Consider the following 25,472-nt stretch of genomic DNA (forward strand, 5'->3'; position numbering starts at 1 on the left):
TCATCAGGGAAATGCAAATTAAAACCACAATGAGCTATCACCTCACACCAGTAAGGATGGCCAGCATCAAAAAGACTAAGAACAACAAATGCTGGCAAGGATGTGGAGAAAGGGGAACACTCCTACACTGCTGGTGGAAATGTAAGCTAGTTCAACCATTGTGAAAAGGAATATGGAGGTTCCTCAAAAATCTAAAAATAGAAATACCATTTGACCCAGAAATCCCCCTCCTTGGAATTTACCCAAAGGATACAACTTCTCAGATTCAAAAAGACATATGCACCCCTATGTTTATTGCAGCACTTTTTACAATAGCCAAGATATGGAAGCAACCTAAGTGTCCATCAGTAGATGAATGGATAAAGAAGAGGTGGTACATATACACAATGGAATACTATTCAGCCATAAGAAAGAAACAAATCCTACCATTTGTAACAACATGGATGGAGCTAAAGGACATTATGTTCAGTGAAGTAAGTCAGGTGGAAAAAGACAAGTGCAAATGATTTCCCTCATTTGTGGAGTATAACAATGAAGCAAAACTGAAGGAACAAAATAGCAGCAGACTCAGAGACTCCAAGAATGAACTAGTGGTTACCAAATGGGAAGGGTGTGGTAGGGGGAAGGGGTTTGAGGGTTATTATGTACACACTATGTACACATGGTGTGGGGGATCACGGCGAAACTGTAGCACAGAGAAGGCAAATAGTGGATCTGTGGCATCTTGCTGCACTGATGGACAGTGACTGCATTGGGGTATGGGTGGGGATATGGGTAAATGTAGTAACCACATTGTTTTATCATGTGAAACCTTCATAAGAGTGTTCATTAATAATACCTTAATAAAAAATTAAAAAGAAAAGAAAAATATCAGTGGGATTATTGGGCCTTTTTCTTTAAGATGTGCGGGGCCAATGAAAAGCCAAGCTGGGAATTGAAGGGAAGGAGGAGAGTTGAGGTAGCCTTGAAGATCATTCCTCCTGAAAGCCACTGTCTTCATATATGCTTTATTTAAAAATGTCATGAACCATCCTCATACTGTCCCTTTGGGCCTAAAGGTGGTACCCGCTCTACTGTTCTGGTCCAGGAAACTGCACTACTTGTAAACATCTTCTTCATTAACATCTCCTTGAATTGCCCTTATTTGATACCTATTTCCTGCTGGACCCCTGACTAAGATAGTGTTAGATAATTGGAAATAACAGACAGCATAACAAAAGGAGTAAATCAATTCAGGGAATGAAATACTTAACTGAGAATAATCCCAAAATGAGAGAAGTGAAAATAAGAAGGGAGGATATTAACTAACAATTAATTAATGAAAATTTCCTATAGGTGATGGACCTGAGTTTTAAGTCACCCAAATTATATAGCCTTCTACCTGTTTCACAATGGATGAAAATGAAGAAATTCTTGATAGATAGATAATGGATATGTAGGTAGGTATTTGTTATATTTACATTATATAACAAACTATAAAAATTTGACTAATTAGACATGGTAGTACTAAATCAAGAATTGATGTATAGGTCTCTGTAATGGATGAATAGTTCAGAAATGGGCCATTGTGGACATGCAGATTTATTGTATTGTAGAAGGGGCATTTCAGTACAATGGGGAAATAAACTTTATCATATTAAATAGCTATCCCTTTGGGAAGGGGAACAAAGGAAAATAAAGTTATACACTAGGAAAAATTGAACACAAACTACTTAAATAGTATTAAGAAAAGCTAATTACAGGTGAAAAATATGGCACAAATAAAAAGATGGTAAATTTAAATATATATATGAGTGTTCAGTGATTAATTACATGTAATTGAATTAAATACTCTGGTTTATTATATTGTATTTTTAAAAACCTATATAAAAATCTTAGAAGCTGAAATAAAAGGAATTGACAAAGACATACAATGAAAATGCCAACCGATAAAAAGCAATGGAAATGTACAAATGTTAGAGAAAAGTACATTTAATATTTCTAACTTGTGTGCATCTGAAAATACCTGCAAAATGCATATAGCAAAAGTTTACATAACTAAAATCTATGTAAGCATAGAATGAAATTTCCAAACACCCTCACCATAACCTATTAAATTGAAATATGGGGAAAAATTAAGCATATAGAGGATTTGAAAACAAAATGAACAAATTTGACCTTATTGACATATATAGAACACTGTATATAACATCTTCAGAATACACATTCCTTTAGGTGCACATACAGAATTTACTAAAATTGATTTATGGACCAGGAAACAACTTTTAGCAGCTCTATTAGAACTGAAAGCACAGTAAAGTCCAAGAACTTAACACAGTGGGTCTAAGTTATACGTAAATAACAAACAATAACCACAAAACCCACAAGTGTTTGGAAAATAAACACATGATTCTAGTAAATACAATGCAATAAAATTTTAGATCTTAAGCTTTAAAAATGATATCAAATTGAACAAATGAAAGAAGATGGAAAAATTATTAATAAAAGAGAGAATCAATAAACCAAATTTGGTTCTTTGAAAATTGACGTAATGATATGGGTAACCTCCTTGGTAAGTCTGATCAAAGAAAGAATTAGTATAGATATATCAAAAAAATGACAAAGAAGATAGCATTACATATCCCACAGATAATTTGAAAAAGGTATAAACAATTTTATTAACATAATTGTGAAAATTAAGAGGAATGAATACATATTTAGGAGGATAGAATCTACTAAAACTGACATAAGGAAGAGAATAACTAAACATTACTATTATCTGTCAAAGAAATTGAATCTGTAATTAAAAACCTTACAAATAAAATTCCAAACTTAGAGAACTTCCCCAGTATAAATAAAACCCAATCATATTCAAACTCTTTCTGAATATAAAACAAAATGAGAGCAATTTCTAAATCATTTCACTAGGTCAGTATAACCTTGATACTAATGTGATATAGGCATTACAAGAAAGAATATTATAGTCCCTCTCAGAGACATAAATATAAAAAATTCTAAAGAAAATATTTGCAAGTTCCAGTGAAATACAGTTTGAAAAGTTTGGAAAGATACTGTATCATGACAAAGTTGGGTTGATTCCATTAATGCAAGTTTGGTTTACGTTTGAAAATCAATATGTGACCAGACATTAATAGAACACAGAAAAAATAAAAAATGCCAAAAGATGTGGAAGAAGTGCTCAATCAAAATAATCATCCTTATGCTTAAAAATATAACCTAATAATGAAGGAATTTTTCTCTAATAATGAGTATTTTTCAGCAAACATCTTACTTAATGGAGAGATATTATTACCATTCACATTCTACATTGTAGAGCATATTTTAGGCTTATCCATATCCACATGGAATAAGGCAAGAAAACAAAAGACACACAGACTTGAAAGGAGTGGATACCTCTACTCATTCGTAGATCTGATAATGTACATAAAGATGTTCCAAAAGAATCTATAGGTAAACTAGTAGAATTAATAAATGATTATGTCAGAGACATAATCTATATTGTGGTTACATGAACGTACTGCTTTAGTGATTTTTGACCATATGCTTATTTATAATTTTTTGTCTAAATGTTATACTTCATTAAAAAGTATTAGAAGAAAATGCAGAATAATGTGGTTATAATCTTGGCATAAAGGCCTTCCTGAGGAACTTGAGAAGTGCATAGTAAGATAATTTTGACTTCATAACTCTGAAATCTTCTGTATTTTAATAAATAATGGAAGACAAGTGGTGCTCTGGGGAAATATTTGCAAAAGTAAAATAAAGCGTAACCTGTTATCGAAATTATAGAAAAACATTCAAATCAAGTTTTAAAAAGGGCAGAGAAATACAATTGACTGGCGAATATATAGAAATGATTTCAACTTGAATATTACTTAGAAAAATGCAAAGAAAAACATATATTAGATTTAAAAATAAAGATGGCCAGTATCAAATATTGGCTACTATGTCGGGAAATAGACGGGGGGTATGAATGTGTATAGTTTTTTCTGAGGCCAATATGATAATACCTACTCACAATAAAATTGAATATTGTCTTTGACCCAACAATTACATTTCAGTTTGCCTCACTTAAAAGATTATAAACATGCTCACAATGAGTCATATGCATGGATTTTCACTAATAGAAAAAATTGGAAATAATCTAAATCTACCAATTAATGAATAATAATGCAAACTCTGGTATATGGTAGATCTACATGTAGTGATACGAAGTAATATGAAAAGATCCTAAGTCATATTGTGAAGTGAAAAAAGGAAGTTACAGAGCAATAAATCTAGTTGGAATATATTTCTCTATTAAAGAAAATTACCTGTAAGTATATAAAACGTTGAACATACATTTATGTGTTTGTTTTGTTTTTGTAAAAGTAAGGGAGAAGATTTAGATAAATATACAACAAAACAATTACAGTGGCAGTTCTGGGGAAGAATTAAGAAGGGCAAAGAATTCAGGGCTTTTGCTTTTTTCCTTTTGCTAGAATTTGTTTCAGTTTTTTACACAAGGAATCTATTCTTGCATTACTTGAATAATTAAAAGGGAAGAAGAAAACAAAAAGCCCAGTACAAATATAACTCATGATTTTTATTGTAATAAGCATATTTTACAATATCACTCTTTGGTGGTATACTTAAGGGGTTAGCATTTACACAATGCTTAGCCATCCAGTAATACAAAAGATTCAGAGATAGTAAATGAAATTCCTACTCGTTGCAACTATAGGAGAAATGTTAATGAAATTACGCAGGAATGTCAGGAAAGACATCCAAGTATAGACAAGAACATGAGTAGAGAATACAGACAAAATCAACATTTCCATGACCCTTACTGTATGGTTTTCAACTCCCCCTAATTATTTTTCTTCTTTCCAGGAAGACATTAAAAAAATCAAAGTAGTTTCTTGCCATAAAGAGACTACTTAAAAAAAACTATGCTAGGATGCTAAATGTGGATTTTGATGAGTATCTAAAGAATTCTCAAAACCAAGGAACATTTATTTATCTGAGCATACACTATATGTATTTTAATTATATTAAGTGAAATTTCTGAACATCTGACATCTGTTTACTAGTAATTAATTAAATATTTGGATATAACAATGTTAAATGAAATGTTTTAAAGAAGCCATTCGGACTCTGCAGTTGTAACAACAGTCCTAACAAATTCATAGGAGGACAATAGAATCAGTGCAGTCAGGGACAATGGAGCCCATTTGTTTGTGTTTTTCTTTATTCCCTTGTTTCCTTGACTGTTGTCTGCTTTTTCTTACCACCTATCCTTCAATGATGATGCATTATTCATCAGGACCTATGTATGAGAAGGTTGGCATTGTGTAATCAGAGCAGAGGGTCTGAAGTTTTTCACTTCAGACCATTGTGCATATGCACATTTAAAAATCATTTATTCCCCCAGTAAAAATAAAGAGTGGGTCTTATTAAATTTTTTTCCATTTGGGGCATTGTCTAGCTACTGGAAGTGTGACAAGACTACTTTCAACTGCCTATTAGATATGAATCAAGCATTGCAGTTTTAGCAGATTCCATGTAAATGCTGCAGATATAGAAATTCATTTCATGCCATGCTGTTTGTGTAGAGGAGAATATATGAGCATAGACACATGGGAACACGGCCTCCTGAGTGCAGGGCATTTACATGAGCCATGGTGACTTCAGGACAGAGCTGCAGAGTGTGTGTCTATAACCTCTCCTGTTGGACACTTCTTATGTTCCAGCACCCTAGGAGGCCTAGAGCTCTCCTGTTGCCTGGTTCATACAGTGCCTCTTGAGACTTTCCAGCGTGGTGCTATAGAGAGTCTGGACCACCAAAGCAGCCTTCATTACGCAGGCTTTTCTAGATCCCACTCATCTCACTGAAAATCGAAATTCACTATTGCTCATTCCTGTTCCCTTAAGATAAATCTATATGACTACAATTTAGCTGGGGTTAGGAGAAATCAAATTGTGGTGTTGGTAGCTGATGAATGACTTAACTAGGCCTCCCTTTCAAATAACACTGGTATTTGGAAAGTAATTTTTAATGTCCTTAGACAGCATGAAATATTGCATACAAGCAGCTTGCATGCTGCACTGAGTAAAAACAAAGATGATTGTCATTGTTGTCGTGCTATCATAAACAGCACACGGTCAGCAGGCAGAGGGTCTCATTTTGAGACCCAGCTTCTTTGTCTGTGATGCTTCCTAGTTCTATGGCTTATATTTGTCTTCTAAATATTAACACAATGTCTACTTAATTGCATTCTGGCTCTATATCCTCAACGGCTGCAAAGTATAATGTTCTCAGTGTGTTTATCCAGATCCTAAAAGGGCTTAAACATTGTTTTCCTCTAATGATAATGACAATGATGGCTAATATTCATTGATATCATACTCTATGCCAAGCTCTGATATTTATATGGATAATCCTGTTTAATCTATACAATAGTTCCATAAGGAGGTTATTTTATTTTTAGTAGATAAGGAATCTTCAAGTCAGAGAAATTAAGTAATTTTCCAAAGGTAATGTAAGTAGTAAATACCAGAATTAGAATCCAAATTCAAGCTCTTAACTATGAAGATATTCTGCTTGTACCATTTCTGGAGAGGTTTTCTCCTCCCACCCAAAGCATTGCCTGCCCTGGTCTACTGCTAAACTATAGTTGGCTGAGGATATCTCTGCCACTCATGAAATGGAAAGCCAGTACCTTTGCAGATTATCTTCTTTTTCAACAAGGGTTCCTTCCTCATCTCCCTTTTTAAAAAGCATTAACTACCATCGGGGCAGAACAAAAGCATTCCTTCAACAAATGAGCTTCTACTAAGTGTCAGACTCTGATCTAGGTAATGCTGATATGCCAAATTAATGAGGTATCTGGTTTAATGGCACCTATCGGCCAAAGAGGGAAGACAGAAAATAAGCAATAAATGAGCAAGATAATTTTATAGTGATACATGCATTAAGGAAAATAAAATAATGATAAAAGCAAGTGATTTATGGAAGGCTACTCTACTTTAGATCATAGCAAAAAACTGGAGCAATGTCAGTGACCAGCAATAGAGGCCTTATTGAATGGACTATGCTCTGTCCACACAATGGAGTCTAATCAGCTACAAAATGTAACAAGGGAATCTCTAAATGCTGATGTAAAATGATTGCCAGAATAGTTTCTTATTTAGTATAGTACATTTTGTATAAGAAGGGGGAAATATGGGTACATATATATGTATATATACTTATATGTATATATGTATACGCACAAAAATATGTTTATATAAAAATGTATGTTTATATAGGAATTAGAAATCACTTAAAGTCCAAACAAGAGAAATCACCAAGTATTTACAGCAAAAGAAAATTAACTCAGGGAGTTAACGGTTATAGATGATGGAAGACCTGAAAGTCAAATAAGAGACAGCGATAAACCAGGGGTTAATAACAGCGGGAAACTACTGCAAACCTAGCCAAGAGAGACAATAGGAGATGTGGTGATTACAGAGCTCAGAGCCTGTGCAGGCCAGGACCAAGCAGTGCCTACTGTATGGGGGCTCTGGGAGACGGAGCCCCAGAGGAGGTATAACCAGTGTGTCGTGGAGAGGTTACATGGCATGGGGGAAACATCCTGGCTGTCCCGTCCCTGCCCTCCAGTGTCCTGGGAGTGCTCTCCACTAGCTGGATTGATCTGGAAGTGGTTTGACAAAGGAACCTGTGAAGTGCAGCTTGTGGGGATCAGCTCACCGGTAGTTACAGCAGAGCAGGAAGATGAGGCCCAGGCAGAACAGATGTTGGACTTTGGGGTTTCTTTAAGTCATGGTATGTATGCTGCCTTCCGTTTCCAATGTAATAAGAAGGCTCTAGAGGATTATTAGCAGAGTAATGCTATAATCTGACATACAATATGATAGTGTTACTCTGGTAGCAGTATGGATAATATACTACTAATTGGGTAGAGAAAGAAGCAAGGAATAGTAGGCTATTGCAGAAATCTGGGTGAAATATGAAGACTGCTTCGACTAGGGTGGACATTGTGGAGGGAATGAGAAGCAGTTGAATATTTGGAAGTTTGAACCAACAGGATTTTTGATAGATTGGACATGTATGAGGGAAAGAGAGGAGCCCATGAAGGCTTCAGGATGTTTGGATTGAACAACCAAGTGAATGATAGTGGGTTACTAGGCTGGCAAACACTTAGGTTTAGAGTTTGAGGAAGGGATGAGGCATTAGATTTTTGAGATGTCTGTAGGAATGCCAGTTTCACTGGATGTCTTAGATACCCACTGCATTTCTAGTAGTAAGGCAGTTGATACTGGAAAATCTCATTTCATTGGCAGTATCTACTTGGATCACTAGCATCCTTCTAAGGGGTAAAACAAACAAGCAAAACCTATGTGTTGTGACTAGAGGTATGTTTTCATAAAGTCACCATGTCAACATTTCACAATACTACCAAGCTAACTATTAGTTCCTTTGGTGGATAGAGAAGTGTTCCCACTTTTCTCCATGAAAAAACTGTAACCACATCTGAGCCTTGGAATAGAAGGAAGGATCTGGGGTGAGAATGAAGAAAATTTTGGTTTTAAACCAAAACATAACTGAGTCATAACATTTGAATACTCAAAGTAACGACTTGAATTTGTTCCTTAAGAATTGAGACTAATCAATATGTTACATAATCAAAATCTTATCTAAAATACTGACATTAAGGTAAATATACATGATTGTAAGACATCTATAACATGTTTAAAATAGAATAATTATTATATTAATGATGATGATGTGAATTACTATACCATACTTCTAAAAAAGTATTCTCACATATTTTACTTGGATTGCCCTTAAAACAGCTTTCTAAGTTAGCATGCTCAAATACAGAATAAGAAATGGCTTTCAGCCTGTCTCCACCCTATTCTCCTTTCTGAGGGAGCTCAAATTAGTCAGTGTTTCAAAATACTGATGATGTCTTGAAATGGACACAGTATTCCTGATGAGATCACAGTAAGTTACAGCATAGAGACACTATGGCTAGCATGAACTAGATGCAGGGCTAGACAATGGCAGTATGACATGGTGATTACAACCAGATTCCTTGGGTTTGAATCCCTGCTGAAGTACTCACTGGTGATGTGATCTTGAGTATGTTATTTGCTTTTCAACTTTCTCATCTGAAAAATAGCATATCCCAGGAGACATTGCCTCTTAGCACTTGGAGCATAAACCTCTTCACTTACCCATCTCTTTCTCTATGTACTTTCCAAAACAAAATGACAATATAATAACTCAGAATAAAAGTCTGTAAAAACTGAATCTCCAAATGAATGCAATGATCTGTGGTGGAAATGATCACTATCTACCCCTAGGGAAAAATATAGATAGGTGATGAGTCATTTTTTTTGCTGCAATTGTGGGTTGAGGAGCTCCTGTAACTGCATTCCCATGTATTACCCATCACTCTCCCAGGTGTGAATTATTGATGACCTTTTGTGGATTCTTCATAGGTTGATTAAAGTTCACAGGTGAAGCAAATATTCACAAAACATGACAGCTTTTGTGGGGGTGGGACATGTATAGATTGAGTCAGAATGGGAAAACAGCTGTTTCTTTACTAACGACATATATGAGATACTGGCTTCATTAATTTTACTGCCTTGTAAACTTAATTAACAAACATCTGCATCCTGCTATGTACTCCCCAAGGTTCTGACATTTTCCACATATTTAAATACCTTCATTTTTATTGACTGAACATTTTCCAAAAAGCTATTCTGACAAAATTACCAGTCCGTGATATGTCAGGGATAAAACAAGTTTTTTTTTTTTTTTTTGAGAGGGCATCTCTCATATTTATTGATCAAATGGTTGTTAACAACAATAAAATTCTGTATAGGGGACTCAATGCTCAATGCACAATCATTAATCCACCCCAAGCCTAATTCTTGTCAGTCTCCAATCTTCTGAAGCATAGCGAACAAGTACTTACATGGTGAACAAATTCTTACATAGTGAATAAGTTCTTACATGGTGAACAGTACAAGGGCAGTCATCACAAAAACTTTCGGTTTTGATCACGCATTATGAACTATAAACAATCAGGTCAAATATGAATATTCGTTTGATTTTTATACTTGATTTATATGTGAATCCCACATTTCTCCCTTATTATTATAATTATTATTATTTTTAATAAAATGCTGAAGTGGTAGCTAGATGCAAGATAAAGGTAGAAAACATAGTTTAGTGTTGTAAGAGAGCAAATGTAGATGATCAGGTGTGTGCCTGTAGACTAAGTGTTAATCGAAGCTAGACAAGGGCAATAAAACATCCACAGATGCAGAAGATTTCTCTCAAAACAGGGTGGGTGAGGTTCCAAGCCTCACCTCTGTTGATCCCCAATTTCTCACCTGATGGCCCCCTGTGACTGTGCCTGTCTTAGGTTGTTCCTCCCTTGAGGAATCTTACCCGTCTCTGGCTAACCAGTCATCTTCCGGGGCCATACAGGGAAATATAAAGTTGGTAAGTGAGAGAGAAGCATTATTGTTTGAAAAGGTTAGCTTTTTACTTCTTTGCATATTTATGCCCTGTGGCTTCTATGCCCCGCATTTGTCTTGAGGTATCTTTACCACTTGGAAGAATTATGATACTCGGTAAATTCGATATGAGGCACGAATTCTATTTAAGGGTTGTAATTAGGAAGGAAGAAGAAAAGCTATAGAAGTAGCAGATGGAAGAAAACATTGGAAGATTGATTATTTCTTTGACATATCTTCTTGTAGAGTAACTTAAGCATGTATAGGTTTTAAACTACTAATTAAATTGCCCACACACATTAACATAATAGGAATACAGTTACATAACCAAAACAGACCTATAATTACGAGCCATCTCCAGTGAAAACAAGAAAACCAGTTAGGTATCCTAGGCATTTGTGAAAATTTATCTATGATATGATGGATATTGTCCAACTGAACTTGAACAGAGAGAAATCAGACAAGTTAAAACAACCCATTCCTGGGAACTGTTCACATCCCATATGTTCTTTTAACAGTAGATAGTCTGTAGTTGTAAGATTTTGGAGCACTACAACTTGCACTTCTCCTAATTCTTGTTTGAGTTTCGACAGTATAGATCCAGTCAAATTTGTTGTTTTACTGTATGCACAGGCCAGCTTAGATATCTCCTTCTTCATTCCCTTGGCAAGTCCAGGAACTAGTGGGATGAATGCAGCTACAACTGTAGCAGCGCCTGGATCTTTGTTGAGGTTTTTTGATGATCATCTTCTGTTATGACTCTTCCAGAGAGTGCTGATGTTGGAAGTTCTTCTTCATATCGTATCTTAGTTCATTTTCTGGGTAGCCAAATTAGGCTTTGATCCTCTGTATAAACACAAACAGACCCTTTGCCCACACTTTTATATGCCCTTTATACCATTGTGTAGAACTCATTGCAGGTCACCACACAGGAACTGCTTTTTTATTTTTCTTAAGAGAAAAGAATATTATCAGAAAAATTTACCTCCATAGCCGATCATCTAACACACTTTAAGTGATCAAAATTAAGGATATTTATAGCATGCATTAATCGTTGATTTACAGTTAGTTTTATCCTATCAGGGAGTAATGCCCCTTTACTTTCTTTTTTTTTTTTTCATTAATCTACACCTACATGAAGAATATTATGTTTACTAGGCTCTCCTGTATACCAGGTCCCCCCTATAAACCCCTTTACAGTCACTGTCCATCAGAAAAGCAAAATGTTGTAGAATCACTACTTGTCTTCTCTGTTTTGTAGAGCCCTCCCCTTTCTCCCACCCATTATGCATGCTAATCTTAATAACCCCCTTCTGCTTCCCACCTCTTATCCCGCCCTACCCACCCATCCTCCCCAGTCCCTTTCCCTTTGGTACCTGTTAGTCCATTCTTGGGTTCTGTGATTCAGCTGCTGTTTTGTTCCTTCAGTTTTTCCTTTGTTCTTATACTCCACAAATGAGTGAAATCATTTGGTATTTCTCTTTCTCCACTTGGCTTATTTCACTGAGCATAATACCCTCCAGCTCCATCCATGTTGCTGCAAATGGTAGGATTTGCCCTCTTCTAATAGCTGAGTAATATTCCATTGTGTATATGTGCCACCTCTTCTTTACCCATTCATCTACCGATGGATATTTAGGTTGCTTCCAATTCTTGGCTATTGTAAATAGTGCTGCGATGAACATAGGGGTGCATCTGTCTTTTTCAAACTTGATTGCTGTATTCTTAGGGCAAATTCCTAGGAGTGGAACACCTGGGTCAAATGGTAAGTCGGTTTTGAGCATTTTGAGGAACCTCCATACTGCTTTCCACAATGGTTGAACTAGTGTACATTCCCACCAGCAGTGTAGGAGGGTTCCCCTTTCTCCACAGCCTCGCCAACATTTGTTGTTGTTTGTCTTTTGGATGGCAGCCATCCTTACTGGTGTGAGGTGATACCTCATTGTAGTTTTAATTTGCATTTCTATGATAATTAGCGATGTGGAGCATCTTTTCATGTGTCTGTTGTCCATCTGTATTTCTTTTTTGGAGAACTGTCTGTTCAGTTCCTCTGCCCATTTTTTAATTGAGTTATTTGTTTGTTGTTTGTTGAGGCGTGTGAGCTCTTTATATATTCTGGACGTCAAGCCTTTATCGGATCTGTCATTTACAAATATATTCTCCCATACTGTAGGGTTCCTTTTTGTTCTATTGATGGTGTCTTTTGCTGTACAGAAGCTTTTCAGCTTAATATAGTCCCATTTGTTCATTTTTGCTGTTGTTTTCCTTGCCTGGGGAGATATGTTCAAGAAGAGGTCACCCATGTTTATGTCTAAGAGGTTTGTGCCTATGTTTTTTTCCAAGAGTTTAATGGTTTCATGACTTACATTCAGGTCTTTGATCCATTTTGAATTTACTTTTGTATGTGGGGTTAGACAATGGTCCAGTTTCATTCTCCTACATGTAGCTGTCCAGTTTTGCCAGCACCATCTGTTGAAGAGACTGTCATTTTGCCATTGTATGTCCATGGCTCCTTTATCAAATATTAATTGACCATATATGTTTGGGTTAATGTCTGGACTCTCTATTCTGTTCCACTGGTCTATGGCTCTGTTCTTGTGCCAGTACCAAATTGTCTTGATTACTATGGCTTTATAGTAGAGCTTGAAGTTGGGTAGTGAGATCCCCCCTACTTTATTCTTCTTTCTCAGGATTGCTTTGGCTATTCGGGGTCTTTGGTGTTTCCATATGAATTTTTGAATTATTTGTTCCAGTTCATTGAAGAATGTTGCTGATAATTTGATAGGGATTACATCAAATCTGTATATTGCTTTGCACAGGATGGCCATTTTGATGATATTAATTCTTCCTAGCCATGAGCATGGGATGAGTTTCCATCTGTTAGTGTCCCCTTTAATTTCTCTTAAGAGTGACTTGTAGTTTTCAGAGTATAAGTCTTTCACTTCCTTGGTTAGGTTTATTCCTAGGTATTTTATTTTTTTTGATGTAATTGTGAATGGAGTTGTTTTCCTGATTTCTCTTTCTGTTGGTTCATTGTTAGTGTATAGGAAAGCCACAGATTTCTGTGTGTTGATTTTGTATCCTGCAACTTTGCTGTATTCCGATATCAGTTCTAGTAGTTTTGGGGTGGAGTCTTCAGGGTTTTTTATGTACAATATCATGTCATCTGCAAATAGTGACAGTTTAACTTCTTCTTTACCAATCTGGATTCCTTGTATTTCTTTGTTTTGTCTAATTGCCATAGCTAGGACCTCCAGTACTATGTTAAATAACAGTGGGGAGAGTGGGCATCCCTTTCTATTTCCCAATCTCAGAGGAAAAGCTTTCAGCTTCTCACTGTTCAATATAATGTTGGCTGTGGGTTTATGATATATGGCCTTTATTATGTTGAGGTACTTGCCATCTATTCCCATTTTGCTGAGAGTTTTATTCATGAATGGATGTTGAAGGGCCCCCACCCATAAGATATCTAACTTCCTGCTTCTTCTCTAGGTCCTCGGTTCCCGCCGGCACCACCTGAAGCCCAATCACCCCTCGCCCCCCTAATCCCAGCACCTAGCCAATAGCCACCAGCCCTGTAGAAGTGACACCTCAATCAGCTGATGCCCCTTCCTATACAACCCAGCATCTTTCCCTAATAAAGAGAATTCTCCAGTGAATTGCTGCTGTGTGTCGCTCCCTTCCTTTCAGATGTTGAATTTTGTCAAATGCTTTTTCAGCATCTATGGAGATGATCATGTGGTTTTTGTCTTTCTTTTTGTTGATGTGGTGGATTATGTTGATGAATTTTTTAATGTTGTACCTACCATCTTTGCATCCCTGGGATGAATCCCACTTGGTCATGCTGTACGGTTCTTTTGATGTATTTTTGAATTTGGTTTGCTAAAATTTTGTTGAGTATATTTGCATCTACATTCATGAGGGATATTGGTCTGTAGTTTTCTTTTTTGGTGGGGTCTTATCCTGGTTTTGGTATTACAGTGATGTTGGCTTCACAGAATGAGTTTGGGAGTATTCCATCCTCTTCTATTTTTTGGAAAACTTTAAGGAGAATGGGTATTATGTCTTCCCTGTATGTCTGATAAAATTCCAAAGTAAATCCATCTGGCCCGGGGGTTTTGTTCTTTGGTAGTTTTTTGATTACCGCTTCAATTTCGTTGGTGGTAATTGGTCTGTTTAGATTTTCTGGGTCAGTCTTGGAAGGTTGTATTTTTCTAGGAAGTTGTCCATTTCTCCTAGGTTTCCCAGCTTGTTAGCATATAGGTTTTCTTAGTATTCTCTAATAATTCTTTGCATTTCTTTGGGGTCCATCGTGATTTTTCCTTTCTTGTTTCTGATTCTGTTGATTTGTGTTGACTCTCTTTTTCTCTTAATAAGTCTGGCTAGAGGCTTATCTATTTTGTTGATTTTGTCGAAGAACCAGCTCTTGGTTTCATTAATTTTTACTATTGTTTTATTCTCAATTTTATTTATTCCTTCTCTGATCTTTATTATGTCCCTCCTTCTGCTGACCTTAGGCCTCATTTGTTCTTCTTTTTCCAGTTTCGATAATTGGGACATCAGGCCATTCATTTGGGATTGTTCTTCCTTCTTTAAATATGCCTGGATTGCTATATACTTTCCTCTTAAGACTGCTTTTGCTGTGTCCCACAGTAGTTGGGGCTTTGTGTTGTTGTTGTCTTTTGTTTCCATATATTGCTGGATCTCCATTTTGATTTGGTCATTGATCCATTGATTATTTAGGAGCGTGTTGTTAAGCCTCCATGTGTTTGTGAGCCTTTTTGTTTTCTTTGTACAGTTTATTTCTAGTTTAATGCCTTTGTTGTCTGAAAAGTTGGTTGGTAGGATTTCAATCTTTTGGAATTTACTGAGGTTCTTTTTGTGGCCTATTATGTGGTCTATTCTGGAGAATGTTCCATGTGCACTTGAGAAGAATGTGTATCCTGTTGCTTTTGGATGTAGAGTTCTGTAGATGTCTATTAGGTCCATCTGTTCTAGTGTGTTGTTCAGTGCCTCTGTGTCCTTACTTATTTTCTGTCTGGTGGATCTGTCCTTTGGAGTGAGTGGTGTGTTGAAGTCTCCCAGAATGAATGCATTGCATTCTATTTCCTCCTTTAGTTCTGTTAGTATTTGTTTCAGATATGTTGGTGCTCCTGTATTGGGTGCATGTATATTTATAATGGTTATATCCTCTTGTTGGACTGAGCCCTTTATCATTATGTAATGTTCTTCTTTATCTTTTGTTATTTTCTTTATTTTGAAGTCTGTATTGTCTGATGCTAGTATTACAACCCCTGCTTTTTTCTCCCTATTGTTTGCATGAAATATCTTCTTCCATCCCTTGACTTTAAGTCTGTGCATGTCTTTGGGTTTGAGGTATGTCTCTTGTAAGCAGCATATAGATGGATCTTGCTTTTTTATCCGTTCTATTACTCTGTGTCTTTTGATTGGTGCATTCAGTCCATTTACATTTAGGGTGATTATTGAAAGGTGTGTAATTATTGCCATTGCAGGCTTTAAGTTTTTGGTTACCAAAGGTTCAGGGTTAGCTTCTTTACTATCTTACTGTCTAACTTAACTCGCTTGTTGAGCTATTATAAACACAGTCTGTTGATTCTTTATTTCTCTCTCTTCTTATTCCTCCTCCTCCCTTCTTCATATGTTGGGTGTTTTGTTCTGTGCTATTTTTAGGAGTGCTCCCATCTAGAGTACTCCCTGTAAGATGCCCTATAGAGGTGGTTTGTGGGAGGCAAATTCCCTCAACTTTTGCTTGTCTGGGAATTGTTTAATCCCTCCTTCATATTTAAGTGATAATCGTGCTGGATACAGTAGTCTTGGTTCAAGTCCCTTCTTTTTCATTGCATTAAGTATATCATGCCATTCTCTTCTGGCCTGTAGGGTTTCTGTTGAGAAGTCTGATGATAGCCTGATGGGTTTTCCTTTGTAGGTGACCTTTTTCTTCTCTCTGGCCTCCTTTAATACTTTGTCCTTTTCTTTGATCTTTTCCATTTTAATTATTATGTGTCATTTTGTTGCTCTCCTTGGATCCCTTGTCATGGGAGTTCTGTGTACCTCTGTGGTCTGAGAGACCATTTCCTCCCCTAGTTTGGGGTAAGTTTTCAGCAATTATTTCTTCAAAGACACTTTCTATCCCCTTTTCTCTCTGTTCTTCTTCTGGTACCCCTGTAATGCTGATATTGTTCTGTTTTGATGGCTCACTCAGTCTCTTAGAATTCTTTTATTCCTGGAGATCCTTTTATCTCTCTCTGCATCAGCTTCTCTGCTTTCCTGTTCTCTGTTTTCTAGTCCATTAATGGTCTCTTGAATCTCGTCCATTCTGTTTTGAAGTCCTTCCAGAGCTTGTTTTATTTCTGTATTCTCCTTCCTTAGTTCTTGCATATTTCTCTGCAAGTCTATCAGCATGGTTATGACTTTTGTTTTGAATTCTTTTTCAGGAAGACTGGTTAAATCTATCTCCCCAGGTTCCTTCTCAGGGGAAGATGTAGCAGATGCCAAAGCTGTTTGGGTTAGTCTTTTCTGGATCAGACTTTTTTGCCTTTTCATGTTGACAGGTGCTATTGACTGTCAGCTGGAAGAGCCACTTTCCACTTGCTACTGGATTTTCTTTCCTAAAACAACTGCGACCCCTAGTGGCTTGTGTTGGGCAATTGGGTGTAGGCTGGGTCTTTGTGTCTTGCCTGGCCGGTATGGAGGAAGCTCCCTTCCTGAGGGCGTGGCCGGCCACAGGCTGCTTCTTTGCTATGGCCACGTCCCTGAGGGGTAACGGACGGGGGGCTGTTTGGCTGTTAACCTCTGTAAGGGTTCTCAGAGCTGTTACCCAGGGGGTTAGTGCGCCCGGGATTTTCCAGCTTCTGGACTGTTACCTGGGTTGTTTCCATGCAGCTGTTGCATCCCTGTCCCTTTAAGACTTTCAAAAAGCACTCGCTTTTCTTTGTCACAGGGTCATCAGCTTCAGGACCAGCTCAGAGGTTTTGCTGCCCTGTTTCCCTAGTTTCAAGCCCTCTGTGCATGCACTGTGTCTGCGCTCTGGTCCGGATGGCTGGGGCTGGGTGTTCAGCAGTCCTGGGATCCCTCTCCCTACCCGCTCCGACTCCTCTCCTCCTTCCGGGAGCTGGGGTGAGAGGCACTTGGGTCCCGCCAGGCCGGGGCTTGTATCTTACCCCTTTCACCAGACGCTGGTCTCTCACACATGTGGATGTAATCTGGCTGTTGTCCTGTGTCTTCTGATCTCTCTTTTAGGATTAGTTGTATTTGTTGTATTTTCAAAAATATATATGTTTTTGGGAGGAGATTCCCACTGTCCTACTCACGCCGCCATCTTGGCTCTGCCCTAAAACTAGTTTTTTGAGGCTTTACTTGGTCAGAATACTAGTGCAATTTTTGACCAATAATCATGGGATATGGGGGATAACCTGGATACATCACACTTTTTCCTTTCTTTCTGTCCATTTCTATAGATGTCAGCAAAAATTTCAGGATCACTTCTATGTCTGTAGTACATATATAACTAAGTTTCGGATCAATTCAGGTTCAGTTTTAAAAATAACCAGTGATTCACTATGCAGATCTTAGATGTATTTTTATACTCCTAGGCATATTCCTTTGTCCCTTTGGTGCCCCTTCAAAAACCATGCAGAGTTTGATCTTCCTCAATAATGGCAGATTTATTGCTGTGATTACAAGGAATGGAAAAATCTTTCTGCTTCTCTTTCATATGAATGTGAGGGCTTAGATATGGATTTCGATGGAGTTGAACAAAATTATTTTACCTCTTAAAGACCTCTGGTGAGTGAATTTGTGTCTAAAAGCCCTCTGAACTATGCCCATTTCTCTTAAAGTTATATCAAAGGACATCCCTTGCAAACAGCTGATTGCTCGGCCTGCATTATCAATGGCCTGCATAGGTGCCACAATTTAAATTGGCTCCCTGGCTTCTTGGGATGATAGTTAATAATTTCAAGGGATATCTCAGTGCTAATGAAATACTGCTTGGAAATGGAAAACTACAGCCATATAGGTAAAAAAAAGTATTCATTTTTATAGAAGGAAATGTGTTCTTTTAATATGCTGTGATTATTTTTAGATGTCTAGATGAGAGCATGACTCACCAACTTCCATTTCATCCACCACTTGTGCCGGCCCCCACTCATCTTCCCTGACATATTGTGCCAATGAAGGGAATGACAGCCTGTTCTCCACAGCATGGTCATCACCACATGTTGCAGCTACTTTTGAGAAAATATAGGGTGTTGTATTTCTTGCATACATATCCCAAGATTTAACATCAGTATTCTGAGGGTCAGTCCACCTTGAGACCTAAGGTATATATCATCACAAAGGGCATTTCATTCTTCCTAATATTTAACAATAAAGTTTCAGATATTAGAGATTTAAGTTCAAATCCAGCCCTCATCTCTGAGAAGTTTCTAACTCTAAATGAAGTTTGCAACCATTTTGAATATCTTCTTTTCTATAAGGGAATGAATAATATTAACCCAACAGGATGATTTGAAAAAGTAAATGAGATTGTGATTATAAACGATTTTGCATAGTGCTTTGCCTAGTGTATGTAAGCCATTGCTGTCATAATAATAAAAGTCATTGTTGTCATCATAGTGATTCCAGCTATAGCCCCTTCTGTTTCCTCAACTGCAAAATTGAAATATGCCTGTACCATCCACTAGAATGTCATAAGGCTAAATTTCTACATACTCATGTAAACATGGTATGCTTTCAGGGAGGGATCCCAAGAAATCCAGTGATTGCTTTTATGCATGTTCAAATCTGGAAGCCTCTTTGATTTGTGGTATCAGAAAAGCAATTTCGTTGCTATTTGATATTTCTTAGGTTTAAGAGACAATTAGTTATTTGTAGTCAATTTTATCAAGCCTTAGGCATGATTCATGTTCTGTCCCATCCCTGGCCAAGATGCCTGCCCACCTGCTCCCCCGCACTCCCCAGTTCTGTCTCATTACTGGCCCACTGTTCATATTTTCAGAATTATCCTCTGCCAGTTTTTCTATTATTCCTCTTCTCACCTTGCTCTTTCCAAATGTAGTCTAACCTTAGGCTTATTTTACTGACTGACCAAAAGAAATATAATCACTGTAAAATACTCTTTAAAAAAGGAGTAAATGAAGAGTATCCAAATTATTGTGTGCATAATTATTCTCTTTATGTGTATGCTATCCCCCAAACCCTGTTTTCCCTTGCTTGTATGACTGGTAGGCAGATAAATGTTAGACTTTCTTTGTTAAGCCAGGAAGGGACTAATAATCATTATAGTAGTAGTATGTCAAATTATTATTTTTTCAGAAGGACTTAAGCCATGAAGCACAATTCTTCCTTAGATATCATGCTTCTTGATATAAACTTAAAGGTCAGAAAATTACAGAGAACATTCCAGAAAAAACACATGCCTGTAGTGATTTGTCAGGTGATCCCTTCTTTTCTCACCTCCTTTTCTCTCTTGGCAAAGGGAATGGGAGAGAATGAAGAGTCTCAGAGCTAACAACATACTGAACATGAAAGTTGGCAAACCACCCTCCTCCTGAGGGGAGGGTGAAAATACCAGTTGACTGTGAGTGACTCAGAAATGGAATTTGTATATAGTTAAGGCCATTTTAGGAGGATGGAAAATGTGAAGTGAAGAAGAAACAGTTTAAAGGAAATGTTTACTCTGGTTCCTACATTACTGTGGTTATCTGTGTGGTGAAAGAAGGAGGGCAGAGACCAATGCAGGTTTCCCACTGCTTCTAGTGGTGTCCAAGGTTCAATAACCCCTAAACAATGTTTTCAAAAGTGAATCTGTTTTACTTCTAGAGTAGGGTCAGATTAAGACACCCTCAACTTCTAGAAGTCCTAAATGATAAAAACATCAGTGCTCACTTCCCAGACCTGTCACATAGAATCCAATTTAAATATAATACTAAGACTTAAAACACAAATCATGAGCATACCTTAGAGATATTGAGGGTTCAGTTCCAGACCACCACAATAAAAAGAATATCATAATAAAGTAGATCAAATGAACTTTTTGTTCATATAAAAGTTATGTTTACTGTATACTGTAGTCTATTAAGTGTGTATTAGCACTATGTGTAAAAATATATGCCTGCCTTAATTAAAAAATACTTCATTGCTATAAAAAGGCTAGCCATCCTCTGAGCTTTCGGTGAGTCATAATCCTTTTACTGGCAAAGGATTTTGCCGGGGTTCATGGCTGCTGACCAATCAGATGGTGGTTTCTGAAGGTTGGGATGGCTGTGGCAGTTGTTTAAAATAAGGCAATAATGAAGTTTCCCACATAGATTCACTCTTCATTTCATGAACATTATCTCTGTAGCATGCAGTGCTATTGGATAGCATTTTACCAATATTGAACTTCTTCCAGAATTGGAGTCTGTCCTCTCAAACCCTGCTGTTGCTTTAACAACTAAATTTATGTAATTTTCTAAATCTTTTAATGTCATTTCAACAATCTTCACACCACCTTCACAGGAGTAGAGTTCATCTCCAGAAACCACTTTGTTAGCTTATCCAGAAGAAGCAGCTCCATATCTGTTCAAGTTGTTTCATAAGATACAGCATTTCGGTCACATCTTCAGGTTTTTCTTCTAGTCCTCTTGCCAGTTCCACCACAAATGTAGTTACTTCTTGCACCTGAAGTCTGGGACCCCTGAAAGTCATCTATGAGGGTTGGAATCAACTTCTTCCAAACACCTGTTAATGCTGATACTTTGACCTCTTCCCATGAATCAGGAATGTCCTTAATGGCATCCAGAATGGTGAACCCTTTCCAGAAGGTTTTCAGTTGACTTGCCGAACTCCTTCAGCAGAATCACTATCTCTGGCAGCTATAATAATGAAATAGTTTGAAATACTGCAAGAATTACCTTATGAGATGTATTTCTTAAATAACTAGGCCTGAAAGTTGAAATGCCCGATTCATGGGCTGCAGAATGGATGTTCTGTTAGCAGGCACAAACACAACATTAATCTTTTTTCTGAGCAGTAGGTCTCAACAGTGGGCTTAAAATATTCAGTAAACCATGTTGAAAGCAGACATGCTGTCATCCAGGTTCGGTTGTTCCTCATTTATAGAGCATCGTCTGCGTCTATTCAGTGTAATTCTTAAGGGGTCCAGGATTTTTGGAATGGCAAATGAGCACTGGCTTCAGCTTAGACTCACCAGTTGCATTAGCCCCTAACAAGAGAATCAATCTGTCCTTGGAAGCTTTGAAGCCAGGCATTGACTTCTCTCTGGCATGAAAGTCCTAGATGGCATCTTGTTATAGTAAGCTATTTCATCTACATTGAAAATCTATTGTTTAGTGTGGCAACCTTCATTAGTGATCTTAGCTAGATCTGGGTAATTTGCTTCAGCTTCTCCATGAGCACTTGCTGCTTCACCTTGCCCTTTCCTGCTATGGACACAACTTCTTTCCTTCAACTTCATGAACCAACCTTTGCTAGATTCAGACTGTGCTTCTGCAGCCTCCTCACCTCTCTCAGCCTTCACAGAACTGAAAAGAGTTAGGACCTTGCTCTGAATTAGGCTTGGGTTTAAGGGAATGCCGTGACTGGTGTGATCTTCTATCAAGACTACTAAAATGTCCTCCACATCCAAGGTCACTACTGATCACAGATCAGTGTAACAAACATAATAATAATGAAATAGTTTGAAATACTGCAAGAATTATCAAAAAGCGACAAAGGGACATGAAGTGAGCAAATGCAATTAAAAAAATGGTCCCCATAGAGTTTCTCAGTGCAGAGTTGCCACAAATACATTCAGTTTGTAGAAAACACAGTATCTGCAAAGTGTTCAACAAAACAAAGTATGCCTGTATAACTTAGCTTCCTTTTAGAATGGACTTTTCTCATTTTGTTTGTATTGAAAAGCCTAGATCGCCTTAAAGTTTAACAGATATGGGGTAACAAGTTGTTAGTGGTTGTAAGTATGCATTAGGGTAGACCTCTGTTCTTCATTGGGAAGCCAGGGGCAATTTCTTGAAGCCTTGGTTTTTCATAAGTGACATGCATAATAGTACATATAACATATTGTTGATAATTAACTGAGAATATTAATGATTAATAAATTTCACTGTTATTATCAAACTTATTTGAGTCCTAACCTCTTAATTAGGTGATCTTAAACAATAGGGCCAAACTGAGCCACCCATGTGTCTACTGTATAAAAAATGAAAATGGATTATCAGCAAAATGGGAGTAATGGATGAGTGCTATTGTGGAAAGGTGGAGAGAAATCACATGGTATAAAAAGACAAAAACAGGAAACAACTCTAGCATATAGTAAACAATGCAATATATCATGATTCTTTTTTACCAGCATATTGTACCAGCACTGATACTTTATTTATTTATTTTTGGGAATGTAATACAAATTACCAAAAAATGGACCATGAAGGATATAGCATGGACTCTTTCTCACTTTGATTGAGATGTTAAAGGATTTTAAGTAGAAAAATAATTTTGTAATAATAATTAACTGATTCTGGAATTGGTTAGCAAAATATGAAGATCTGAAAAGGATAATATTCTTCTCAAGTTGAAATTATACATTAATACCATCAGCAGAGGCACCATTGGGTAGGTTATAGAAATTCTAAAAATTTGTCCAAATAAGGGTGCTGGCACAAAAAATTGTCTTAATTATCTTCTTGTTTTGTTGATGGCTATTTGGTTTTATATTGATTACTACTGACATCAGTGGATATTTATGGAAATTAATTAAAATCAGTAAAATCTGGGGATCTGATGAATATTCAAAAATAATCAACTAAATATCTAATATTCAAAGAGCATGCTCACAATAAGTCTAGCCAAGTTTTGATTGAAGACCCACATGCTTGCCATGACTATAATTATTATAAAGTCATGACAAATGTCAAATAATTTCATCTCCAAAAGTTTTGGAAAATTAACTTCTATAGCAAACTTATCACTTTCCAGGTCCTGTTGTAAACAGATAGTGTTTATAAATATTTTGAGAAGTCCAATGCCTATTTTTTAATTGTTTTTTTGTATTTCCTTCCTATAGAATAGACATGAACAAAAGAGTTCATTTATTAGCCCCACTTGGCTCCAGCTTCTCAACCAACAAACATTTGTTAATTGGTGGGAGAAAAAGTATTGGTATCTTCAAACCCAAATCATAATTGAACCAAACAATAAAAAAATAGGCAAAAAATAGACAAAGGTTTTTAAAACATTGGACATAAAGGATGGTGAACCCCAAGAGATGGAAAACAAATAAGGTGAGCCAAACAAATTCCTAGAATACTAATTTGAGAGAGTATCTAGGCAGTGGTATATGAAGGAGAAAGCTATTTGTGGTTTACTATACTCCTGTCAGGAGACATTACCGAGAGTCCAGGCAGACAAAGGCAGCTACAGTATAGGACAGATCATCAGAAAGAGTACATGGAAATAGAACTCCTAAGACCTAGAACAAGTCTCCCTCAACTACTGAGCCACACATGCTTGTGAGAAAATTACTCAAGACTAGGGAAACTACCTAAAAGGATTAGGAATAATAACAGTGTCTGGCATTCACACGGGATCAGGAATAGTGCCTGTGTGCATCAAGCAGATTGAAAAATCTCATGGTTCAGACAATTGGGCAGAGTAATCCAGAAGACCTTGCCTTAGTAGTGCGGAATTATTATTTCTGTACTGAGCATTGGTCTAGAAGCAACTAATAATCATTAAAGCAAGACAAGTTCCAAGTAATATAATTGCATCCCAGAACAAAGCTCAGTAAATAGTATTTGTAGGCATACAATGATGCCTAGCCCACAATAAAGTAAATTTTTTAATGTCTAGCATTCAAAGGTTACCAGATATATAAGAAAATAATACTCACATTGAGGAGAAAAGTCAATCAATTGAAAGCATTCCAGGTCTGAGCCAGATGTTAAAATTAACAGGGCTTTACATACAGTTATTATATATATAATCCATATGTTTAAAAAGTTAAGTAGAGCAACAGAAGATATGTGAAAGACCCAGTTCAAATGGGTGAGATGAGAACTACAATGTATGAGATGAAATCTGTACAATTAAGTAGTAGATGTGATTAACAGCAGAATAGGTAGTATAGAAGAAAAGATGAGTGAATTTGAAGATAAAACAATACAAACTATCCCAAATAAAACAGAGGAAAAACTAATTCTATAAAAATGAAAAGAGAATTGTGGAGTTGTGGGACATCTTCAGATGACCTAATGTATATTTGGAGTCTTCTGAAGGAGTTTGGGAGAGAAAAACTTAGAAAAATTGCTCTAGAAAAGTTTTTCCAAATTTGATTAAAATTATAAGCCTACAGTACCAAGAAGCTTAATAATCCCTAGGCACAAGAAATATGGAGAAAACTACACAATGTACATCATACTAAATTGCTCAAAACCAGTAGTAAAGAGAAAATCTTTAAAGCAAGTAGAAAAAACAAGAAGGGTCAAAATAAGGATGATCGAAAGTTTCTCATAAAAAACAATGCAATCAAAAATACAGTGGAGCAATGTTTTTAAGCCACTGAGGGACAAAAGCTATTACACAAGAATTTGTATCCAAAAAAATGTATTTCATATATGAAATTAAATAACACTTTTTTACAAAGCTGAATGAGTTCATTTCCAGAAGAACTACACTATAGTAAATATTCAAGGAAATTCTTTAGTCAGAAAGGTAATTAAGCCAGATAGAAATATGAATCTACAGAGTAATGAAGAACACTAAAAGTGATGACCAATGAATTCTGTTCCTAGAACAATCCTCAACAATCCTCTTGCATGCAAACCTCAGCATATCAAATTACACAACCTACAGCAATAAGGGGAAGATGATAATGATTAAACTCCAATGCCTTTAAATATTAAGCCTGAGCTAATATTGGTGAAGAATATTAAAAC

The 25,472-nt window shown here is 36.7% G+C and overlaps 1 pseudogene; it reads right to left on the reverse strand.

Annotated features, from left to right (window-relative positions):
* The window catches only part of LOC130685041 (glyceraldehyde-3-phosphate dehydrogenase-like), a 44,331-nt pseudogene extending 25,524 nt beyond the window's left edge, over window positions 1-18,807 (reverse strand).
* Window positions 18,808-25,472: the final 6,665 nt, after the last annotated feature.

The sequence above is a fragment of the Manis pentadactyla genome, chromosome 9 (assembly GCF_030020395.1).
Source record: "Manis pentadactyla isolate mManPen7 chromosome 9, mManPen7.hap1, whole genome shotgun sequence".
Taxonomy (NCBI): Eukaryota; Metazoa; Chordata; class Mammalia; order Pholidota; family Manidae; genus Manis; species Manis pentadactyla.